We start from the raw sequence: 10,362 nt of genomic DNA, 5'->3' as shown, positions 1-10,362 counted from the left end.
CACAGACTTCCGGCCATGTTTGAATTCATGATGCCAGCGTTTTACAAGGTCATATGATGGAGCATTATCACCATAAGTTTCTTTCATTTCATCAAAAGTCTCCTGTGGTGTGCGTCCTTTCAAATACAAAAACTGGATCACTGCTCGACATTCAACAGGCTCCATTTCACACCTGACTCAGTTCAAACACCTGTAAAACAAAAACCACAATTAGTTCAGAGCTGTAATTTTCCACATAACCCGTAGAGATATAAATCATTGCACATGCAAAATTTTAGCTGGAAGTGGGTCAGGAGCATTACTTATTGCACGCTCCTATTATATATATATATATATATATATATATATATATATATATATATATATATATTAGAAGGGAGATCAGACGTTGCCCGGGCTTGAATGATGATCAACAGAAATTTCACATTTTATTGTCATCAAAATCGACAAAAATTTGGGTTTTTCAATCAAATCGATTGATTGCCTGTTGGGGACATATCACGATGCATCAGGAGGAAACTTCACATACCTCTCACAGTGACTTAGTCCATAATACTTTGTAGTCTACATTGTACTATAGAACACCTACTGTTGATTTTATAAAAAAATATTTTTTTATCTATAATGGTTTGAATTAAAGTTTAAAATGCAAAAGTCAAGTATCAGGCTTCAATTGTGCTCTAAGCAGAAACATTCATTTCAACCGCATCCTTTCATGTCAAAGAACTTACTGTTGATTTTACATTTCGGGCCTTTCGGCTTGTGTGGTAATAAATTTTCTCAAATGCACTTGTGATGTTAGGCTGTGTAAGGTGTTAACTTTGGTTAAAATCGCCTGCTTCTTCTTTCATCAGATTATTTCAATGTCGAATATAGATGCTTATCTAAGACATTCTGACACAACACCTATCTAAGAACACTGGCAGGCATATAAAGTACCTTCATGTGAAATTCCATGAAAACTGACCAAGTCGTTTTCGAGTCAATAGGGAACAAACTCACACGCACACACACACACACACACACATACATACATACACACACTTACACACATACACACACATACATGCGCATACACACATACACGCACACATACAAACACACACACACACACAAAATTCCTTTCATATAACAGTAAAGATTTGTAGATGCATCCGTAGGTGTGTCAGAAACTTTGTGAAAAATATTGAATAATTCGACCCCTGTCTTTCCAAGCTTATAACTACTCGAAAAATGTAATTCAAACCCTAATTTTTTTTCAATTAAAGGAGTAAGGACCAAGGTTTCATTTTTTTTTTTTTTAATACAAACAACGTGGGTTTTTTTTTTTTTTAAAAAAGGTTTCAAACTTCGGATTTTACAGGTACATTTCCAAAAAACTGTTCCTTTTTTGCTGTTTTAAATTAGAATATATCATTTATTGATGTTTTATCTTCAATTTGTGATATATAAAACTTTGGCACATAAATTAATTATTTACTTTTTAATAGACATTTCAAAATGGGGGCATGAATTAATTCGAACCCCTGTCTTTCCAAGCTCATAATTAGTCGAAAAATGTAAAGCAAACCCTATTTTCTTTTTTCAATTGAAGGGGCAAGGACCAAGGTTTCATTTTAAAAAAAAAATACAAGCAACGTGGTTTTAAAAAAAATGTTTTAAACTTCGGACTTTACAGGTAAATTTCCAAAAAGCGGCTCTTTTTTTTTTTGTTTGTTTGTTTTAAATTAGAATATATTATTTATTGATCTTTTATCTTCAATTTGTGATATATAAAACTTTGGCACATAAATTAATTATTTACTGTTTAATAGACATTTCAAAATAGGGGGGCCTGAATTTAAAAAAAACATTTGTCTAAAATATTATATTCCATTTATTGGAAAGAGCATAAAATTTCACATTGACCCTGAAAATATCGTAAAAATCGAATCAATAGAAAAATTTTGATAGATTTTTAAATTTTAAAAATTGAAAAATACTGAATTCGTAAAATTCAATTAATTTCATTCCTGTTTTTTTTTTTTTTTAAATAAAAAGTACTATTTCTATTACCTTTTATACAACTTTAATAGTTTATTTTGGAAGTATAAGCCATAAAGAAAATAAACAACCCACTTTTAAATGAGAAATTACGAGTTTTTTTTATTTTATTCGTAGTTTCGTGTTAGGGGTAGGTGTGTCAGAAATTTCGTGAAAATAGGGAATAATTCTACCTCATCTTTCCAAAAAAAATGTAATTCAAGCCCTAATTTTTTTTCAATTAAAGGAGCAAGGACCAAGATTTCATTAAAAAAAAACAAAAAAAAACAACGTGGTTTTTTTTTTTTAAAGGTTTTAAACTTCGGACTTTACAGGTAAATTTCTAAAAAACTTCTTTTTTTTTTGTTTTAAATTTGAATATATTATTTATTGACCTTTTCTCTTCAATTTGTTATATTATATTCAATTTGTTATATAAATTAATTATTTATTTTTTGATAGACATTTCAAAATGGGAGGCGTGAATTATTCTACCCCCTGTCTTTCCAAGCTTATAACTCCTCGAAAAATGTAATTCAAGCCCTAATTTTTTTTTCAATTAAAGGAGTAAGGACCAAGGTTTTATTAACAAAAAAAAGAAAAAACAAATAACGTGGTTTTAAAAAAAGGTTTTAAACTTCAAACTTTACAGGTAAAATTCTAAAAAACACAACTTGTTTTTTGTTTTAAATTTAAATATATTATTTATTGATCTTTTCTCTTCAATTTGTGAGTAAATTAATTATTTACTTTTTAATAGAAACTTGAAAATGGGGGGGGGCGTGAATTTAAAAAAAACGTTTGTCTAAAATATTATATTCAGTTTATTGGAAAAAACATAAAATTTCACATTGACCCTGAAAATATCGTAAAAATAGAATCAATAGAAAAATTTTGATAGATTTTTAAATTTTAAAAATTGAAAAATATTGAGTTCGGAAAATTCATTACTGTTTAAAAAATATATATATTTCTATTACTTTTAAAACAACTTTAATAGTTTATTTTAGAAGTATAATCCATAAAGAAAATAAATAACCCACTTTTAACAGAGAAATTACGAGATTTTTATATTTTATTCGCAGTTTTGTGTTAGGGGTGTCAAAAATTCCTACAAAAATTCTGATACACCTATGTTAGGGGTGTCAAAAATTCCTACAAAAATTCTGATACACCTGCACCCGGCTGGTTCGTAAAATACGCTTGAATATATTTTAATTCGTGCAGATTTCGTATTTATTATTACAGAGCCAATTCTCTGTTGAATATTATATATATGGTATTTTTTTTAAGTGACTTGGATGCCATCAGCTAGAATCGAAATCAAAATATTTTACGCTCCAGCTGCATTTCCTACAGTTTGAGCTATCGACAGAGATATAATTTAATTTATGCATGTGCGCAAAAATAATAGAAATATGTCGGCAAGTTGAAATGAACATTTTCTGCACTTCAACTTATCGGCATTTTTCTGTACGCGTTATTCATCCAAACAAAGATTTTACTTATTGTAAACCATCCTTGGTGCATGATTATTATTTCCTATTAATTTTAGTGTTAAGTGACCGGCAGTTTAAGAATTTATCAGTTAAATATTTTGACACACACACACACACACATGTATATATGTAAATTGGTTTTAGATTGTTGAAAAATAATCTTAAATTAAGTTAAGCTGGTTTATTGAGATTGTCGGACTGACTTCCTCATCTTGTTTGTTATAGTCACAACGTTTCGGCCGTTTTTCCCTCCGGCCTTCATCAGGTGTTTTGTATCGAACTGTTTTGTATTGTGACTATAACAACCAAGATGAGGAAGTCAGTCTGACAATCTCAATAAATGAAAACACGTCATCTAAAAAATACAGACAATTACTAAGTTAAGCTGAGTTATCTACCTTTATATTAAAATTGAGAGAGTGGAGAATCGTTCTACCAAGTGCCATTTTGATTTTCTTTTTGTTTGTTTGTTTTTTTGTTTGTTTATTTATTTATTTATTTATTTATTCATTCGTTTGTTAAACGAAAGACTTTCCATTTCTTACATTTATTTTGTCAGGTGTGTATCACACGAAACCTGAATATGCGAAAGGAACATCAGGTGCTGGACTATCGGCCATCAATCGATGTAAGGGAGATAACTCTATTTTTTACCTTTTCTGTGGTTTGGTGACATTTCTTTCAGTGATGGGATTGATATTAAATATTTTATAATCACCATATGTCTTTCTCGATGCTAAATTCAGGTTATATATATATATATATATATATATATATATATATATATATATATATATATATATATATATATATATATATATATATATATATATATATACAAGCGGAATTTAGCAACGAGAAAGACGTGGTGATTATAAAGTTTTATAAGTCACTCAAGGGTTGTAAATCTTTTTCATTTTACCAATAATGATTATTTTTTTCTCTATTTCAGATATTTTACAGATAATATTTTTGAAATTAATTATGGGTAAGTATAGTATTGAACAACGTATGCAAGTTGTGAAATTGTTTTCCCAAAATAAGTGGTCATTTGTTTTGACTCAAAGAACTTATTGACGGCATTTTCATGTAAGAGATAATCCAAGTCACAATGCAATTCGAAACATTGTGCGCTGATTTGAAGACTAAGGAACTGTATTTGATCTTCCACAAGCTGGCAGACCTCGAAACGTCATCACAAATGAAAATAGGGAAAGAATGCGAGAAAGCATGAAGCAGCATCCTGAAACATCGATTCAATGACGTTTCACACAGCTTTGGATATGTCGAAGCTTACTACACAATATTCTGCACAGTTTAAAACTCTTTCCTTATAAACTGCAGCTTGTTCAATACTTAAAGCCTGAAGATTTTTAAACAAGAGTTCAATATGCAGTTCAAATGCAAGAACTTGTCCGAAATTATCCCAATTTTCTGCAAAAGTTGATTATGTCAGATGAAGCCCATTTTCATTTGAATGGATTCGTTAAAAAAAAAATTTACAGATTTTGGTGCTCTGAAATGACAAGGCAATTCATTAAAAGCAGTTGTGCCCTAACAGAGTAGAAGATTATTGGACCTGATTTTATTTATTTATTTTTATTTTTTTGAAGATCAAGACGAAAATGCTGTCACAGGAGAGAGATACCAGATTATGATTACAGGCTTCCTGCACCCATTAATTCAAAAGAGGCCACGATTATGGTTCCAACAAGATAGAGCAATGGCACATACGGCGAGAGATCCCATAAAGCTTCTCAAGCAATGCTTTGGCAATAACATTATTTCTTGCTTCTTGCTATGGAAATGTCAAATGATCACCACGTTCCCCTGACTTGACTAGCCCCGACTTTTTTTGTGGAAATATCTTAAAGACAGAATTCGTTAACAAACCACAAACCCTGTAAAAATTGAAGAAAAACACCGGGAACGAAATAAAGGAGTTAAATTGTAATCCAGAGATTCTGCAATCTGACATGAATAATGATTTGGAAAGAGTACAGATATGCGAAGCTGAAAATGGACAACATTTAAAAGATATTATTTTTCATAAATAAAAATTGTTGGAATTTTGCATTTTTTTTTTTATCTTAATGTCTTAGTCAGATTGCGTTAAAACTACAGAAAGATATCATAAAAAAAACAAAGAATAAGTTCAAAATCCTACAGTTCATTTTTGGACATGCTGTTCTAAAGGAAATAACTTTATATTACTGAAAAATTCGTTTTTTGTTTTTACTCCGTAATTATATTTGTCGCATTTTCCTACTTTTTGTAATGAAAAGCTTATATTTTTGTTATTAATTTTATAAAAAATAATACAAGAAAGAAATAAAAATAAAAATGGATCTCTTAGTAAAATAGAGTTATTTCCCTTAGAAGAATAAGTAAAAATTCCGAATAATCATATACAGAGAGAGAGAGAGAGAGAGAGACAGACAGACAGACAGACAGACAGACAGAGAGGGACTTGCCGGTCTGTCTGTTTGTGTGCGGAACAATCTCTACAAAACTACTCTGTCAATCTTTGGTCTACAGACTTGAAACTTGATATATATGGGATTTGGACCTGTAGAACAAATTCAATTTGAATTTTAGCCGGTAAAAATAGCTGCTAAGGGGTCAAACTTGAAAAGAAATGAAACTTGGCAGGCGTAAGTCGACTTAAAGTGTTATTTCTACACATGTGCAAATATAAATTTATACATTTAACGACATTATTTTTCAAGTTTTTATATGCATATCGATTTAGTTCAGATATTAACGAATAATGTTGAAGAGTTATGTTAGAATAAATTGCTTTGACTCTTCTGGAAATAAAGGATCGTAGTTATTCCCCTTGTCCGAAATTAAGGATTCTGCCATATTGATTTCTCAAAAACACGTGTATACTTTTAAGTTGATAAAACTTTTACGAAAGGCATTCCTGTTTTCTTTTCTTTTATCTCAACTTATCATTTCAATTTTATCAACTTAAAAAAAAAAAATGAAAAAAAAAAAAAAAAATGGACAAACTACTGCGGCCAAACAGATTCAACGTAGAACCAACAGCTCCGAATTCGGAAAAAATCTATAAACACTGGAAATTTACGTTCGAGTATTACTTACGCACTTTAAACAACTGGGAAATAGAAAATAATGCACAAAATCTCTTCGCCTTGATTAATTCAGTCTCAGCGACAATATTCGAAATAATAAGCGATGCAACAGATTACAATGGTGCTATAGAAACGATAGACGCTACATAAAACTGGCAAACTTTATATTTAACCGACATCAACTTCTGACGAATAAACAGAAACTGGCACAAACTATCAACGATTTCATGCAACAACTGAAAGTACTTGCCAAATCTTGCGAATTTCAAGCAGTAAGCGCTGAGGAGAACAAAAAGCCAAATATCCGTGACACTTTCATTAGCGGCATCTCCTCCTCATCTATTCATCAGCGCGTACTCGAAAAACCATTCTCAACTCTACAAGAGACCTTTACAATGGCTAGGTCTCTAGAACAAGCGGAGAAGGATACGATAAGCTTCGATAACCACCCGAACGTAGCCACTACCATAATTAAACCAGAAGACACTCCCTTAGCCGCTATAAAAGGAAATACCCTACCAAAAGGAATTTGTTTCTTCTGTGGGAACACATGACAGTCACGGACGATGTGTCCTGCACGTAACGCCGAGTGTAGGAAATGTAAGAAAAATGGCCATTGGGCGAAGGTATGTAAATCTTCCTCCTCAACTGCTGCTGTGTTATACGACATGCTGATCAGAAATACACAGCATTTGAAGTAAATGGAAAACTTTACCAATTTACTGGCATCCCTTTTGGCATCACTAACGGAGTAAGTGCCTTTCAAAGATGCATCGATGGCATTGTAGAAAGAGAAAAATTAACAGACACTTTTGTGTATGTAGACAATGTCACAATATGTGGAAAGGATCAAAAAGAGCATGACTACAACCTTCAAAGGTTTTATAATGTAGCAAAAAGATACAACATCACGCTCAACCAAAGTAAGAGCATCATTTCTGCTACATCTATCACACTTCTTGGTTACACAATCCAGAACAATCAAATTGCTCCTGATTACCTGAGGCTAAAACCACTCCTTGAAATGCCACCGCCTCTAAATTTCCGGTCTCAAAAACGAATAATTGGTATCTTCTCTTACTACAGTAAATTCATTTGAAACTTTTCTGATAAGATACTGCCTCTCAACCATAACAAGGAGTTTTCACTGCCGTCGTCTATTCTAAATTCTTTTCAGATGCTGAAAACCGACTTAAGAAATTATACCCTTATAACTGTTGACCCGGATAAAGAATTTGTAGTAGAAACTGATGCCAGTAATTACTGCATTGCTGCTATTCTAAACCAACAGGGTAGACCTGTTGCATTCTTTTCTCGGACACTAAACCCGAATGAGATTAAACATCATGCTGTCAAAAAAGAAGCTGCTGCGACTGTCGAAGCTCTCCGAAAGTGGTGATATTTCCTACTCTGGAGACATTTCAAAGTTATTACAGATCAAAAGAGCATCAGTTTTACGTTTGATAATAAGAGGCAATCTAAAATTAAAAATGATAAGATATGTCGTTGGCGGATCGAACTGTCACAATTCAAATTCAGTATTGTTTACCATCCAGGAACGGAAAATACAGCTGCTGACACATTTTCTCGCATCTCTGCATTAAAGCACACTTTGCAAGACCTCCGCGACTTGCATGTTACACTATGCCATCCTGATGTCACGCGACTCAACCACTTCATCAGGACAAGACCTTTCATTGCATTGCATTTTCATTTCAGAGATGCGAGAAAATGTGTCAGCAGCTGTATTTTCCGTTCCTGGATGGTAAACAATACTGAATTTGCACTGCCACTAATACGACTCCTCATGACAGAATGTTCAAATATAGTCATAAATCTTCCTCTGGAACTTCTGTTCCCACTTGGTCGAAACCAGGCCCAATATATGTCAGAAACCATACTAAGTCTAGTAAGCTCGACCCTCCAGTAACCCCTGTTACCTTATTAGACATCAACCCATACTATGCTCATGTACAACTACCCTCTGGTGTGGAAACTACTGTCAATGTGCCAGACCTGACTCATAACTTCTCAAATCAAGAAGACCAACACAATGAAAACAATTTTGCAAGCCCTAAAGAACCGCCAACTGATGAAAACAATACCTACGTGAAGGAGAAGAATCCCTTACCTGATCCTGAAAATATCCATGCTCCCCAAGATGTGGACGCTGAGGACCAAAATCCCTGTGAGCCAGTACGGAGATCATCCAGAATGCAACGATTTCCAAGTAAATGTAAGGACTTTTTAACCTAGTACTGAACAGACTAAATTTAACTTCTGTAATTCCATACTTAATTATTGTTGAAGGGAAAATGTTAGAATAAATTGATTTGACTTTTCCAGGAAAATCGTTCCGTGGGTTAAATTCTATCTATTCTTTGTAGTTCCTTATTCAAAAGAAACAGATACATTTATTAAATGCCATCTGATAAGTATTGTTAAAATTTAATCTTGTTTTTTGGAAAAACTTCAAAATTGTAGAACAAAAAGAAACAAACAAAACACATTTCATGTTTAATTAGTTTATTGCTGTGAGAGTTGTTCAAAACGAGGAAAAGACGTGCGAATAAAGACAGTTCATATACCGTCGTATTTTTTTAATGTGTTTGAAAAGGGATCGTTTTGAAAACCCTTTCTTAAGAGGTTTTCTCGAAATGTATTAATACCTTCGCCTGCGCCTGTACCTTCGCCTGCGACGACTGTACCTACGTCTGTAGCTCCTTCTCCTCCTCCTCCTGTGCCTTCTCCTTCTCCTCCTCGACCGTCTTCGTCTTCTTCGACCGCCTTCCAAGGCGTCATCAAGCATTTTGGAAGACCTTGGAGCTACCTTCATCGTTAAATTTTGCAATGGATCAAACCATTTCTCCTCCTTTTTAAAGCTATTTTTCGATGACGTCACAATACATTTCTGATCTTGTGTGTATTGAATAATTAAATAATATACATAATTATCCAGAACGTTATAGCATTCAATACATTGCTAGAAATGGATTTTGACGTCATCGAAACGTAATAAATATTAATGTCACATTTTATCTTTAAATAATGATTTAATACTATTCAATACACTGTCTTGTGTTGTCTTTTACATTCATATAGTCTTATTTATATATTTTATTTTCGGCAAAAGTACAAAAAACATGCAACATTTACTAAAAACAAAATTAGGCACAAGGCCCTATAAGAAATTGGGAGGGGGAGGGTACAGGGTCTTTGTGACTAAAGTGACAAAAAATTGAATAATGAAGACTTTGGAGTCTTACTCTTGACTGGCAACATTTACCAAAATACCTCATTCACTCTGTGGATCCTAATCTAACTAAGAACCTCAGCGTTCAGTGTAAAAAGAACATATTTACAATTTGTATAAACTTTTCTGTGTGTCGTGTGTGCATTTTTGTGTGTGTGTGTGTGTGTGTGTGTGTGTGTGTGTGTGTGTGTGTGTGTGTGTGTGTGTGTGTGTGTATATGCATGTGTGAGAAAATAAAGTTCGATTTCATTAGAAAATAAAAAAGTTTTTGAATCATCAGTATAGAATGTTCGTGGAGTGGGAAAAAACTAGCCAAAAAAGTTCATTTCAAAAAATAAAGAGTAAATCCTACTGGGTTGTTAGTGAGGCCCCCCTGTGCTAATCTATGTGACTAGACCCCCCTACTGTTTTCCCGGGGACCGAAAACAAGCAGGGAGATCCCTAATGGGGTTTGGGGAGGAAACCTTAATGAAAGTGGGAGAAAATAAAG

The 10,362-nt window shown here is 32.9% G+C and overlaps 1 long non-coding RNA gene across 1 annotated transcript; it reads left to right on the top strand.

Annotated features, from left to right (window-relative positions):
• The first annotated feature begins 1,345 nt into the window (after window positions 1-1,345).
• Window positions 1,346-5,595, top strand: LOC145259129 (uncharacterized). Its single transcript, XR_013864128.1, has 3 exons — window positions 1,346-4,149; window positions 4,474-4,509; window positions 5,135-5,595. It is a non-coding gene; the product is annotated as an uncharacterized LOC145259129 (long non-coding RNA).
• The last annotated feature ends 4,767 nt before the right edge of the window (window positions 5,596-10,362 follow it).

Source organism: Euprymna scolopes, chromosome 34, assembly GCF_053919585.1.
Source record: "Euprymna scolopes isolate OS-2025 chromosome 34, ASM5391958v1, whole genome shotgun sequence".
Taxonomy (NCBI): Eukaryota; Metazoa; Mollusca; class Cephalopoda; order Sepiida; family Sepiolidae; genus Euprymna; species Euprymna scolopes.
This window is presented reverse-complemented; position numbering and strand designations above follow the sequence as displayed.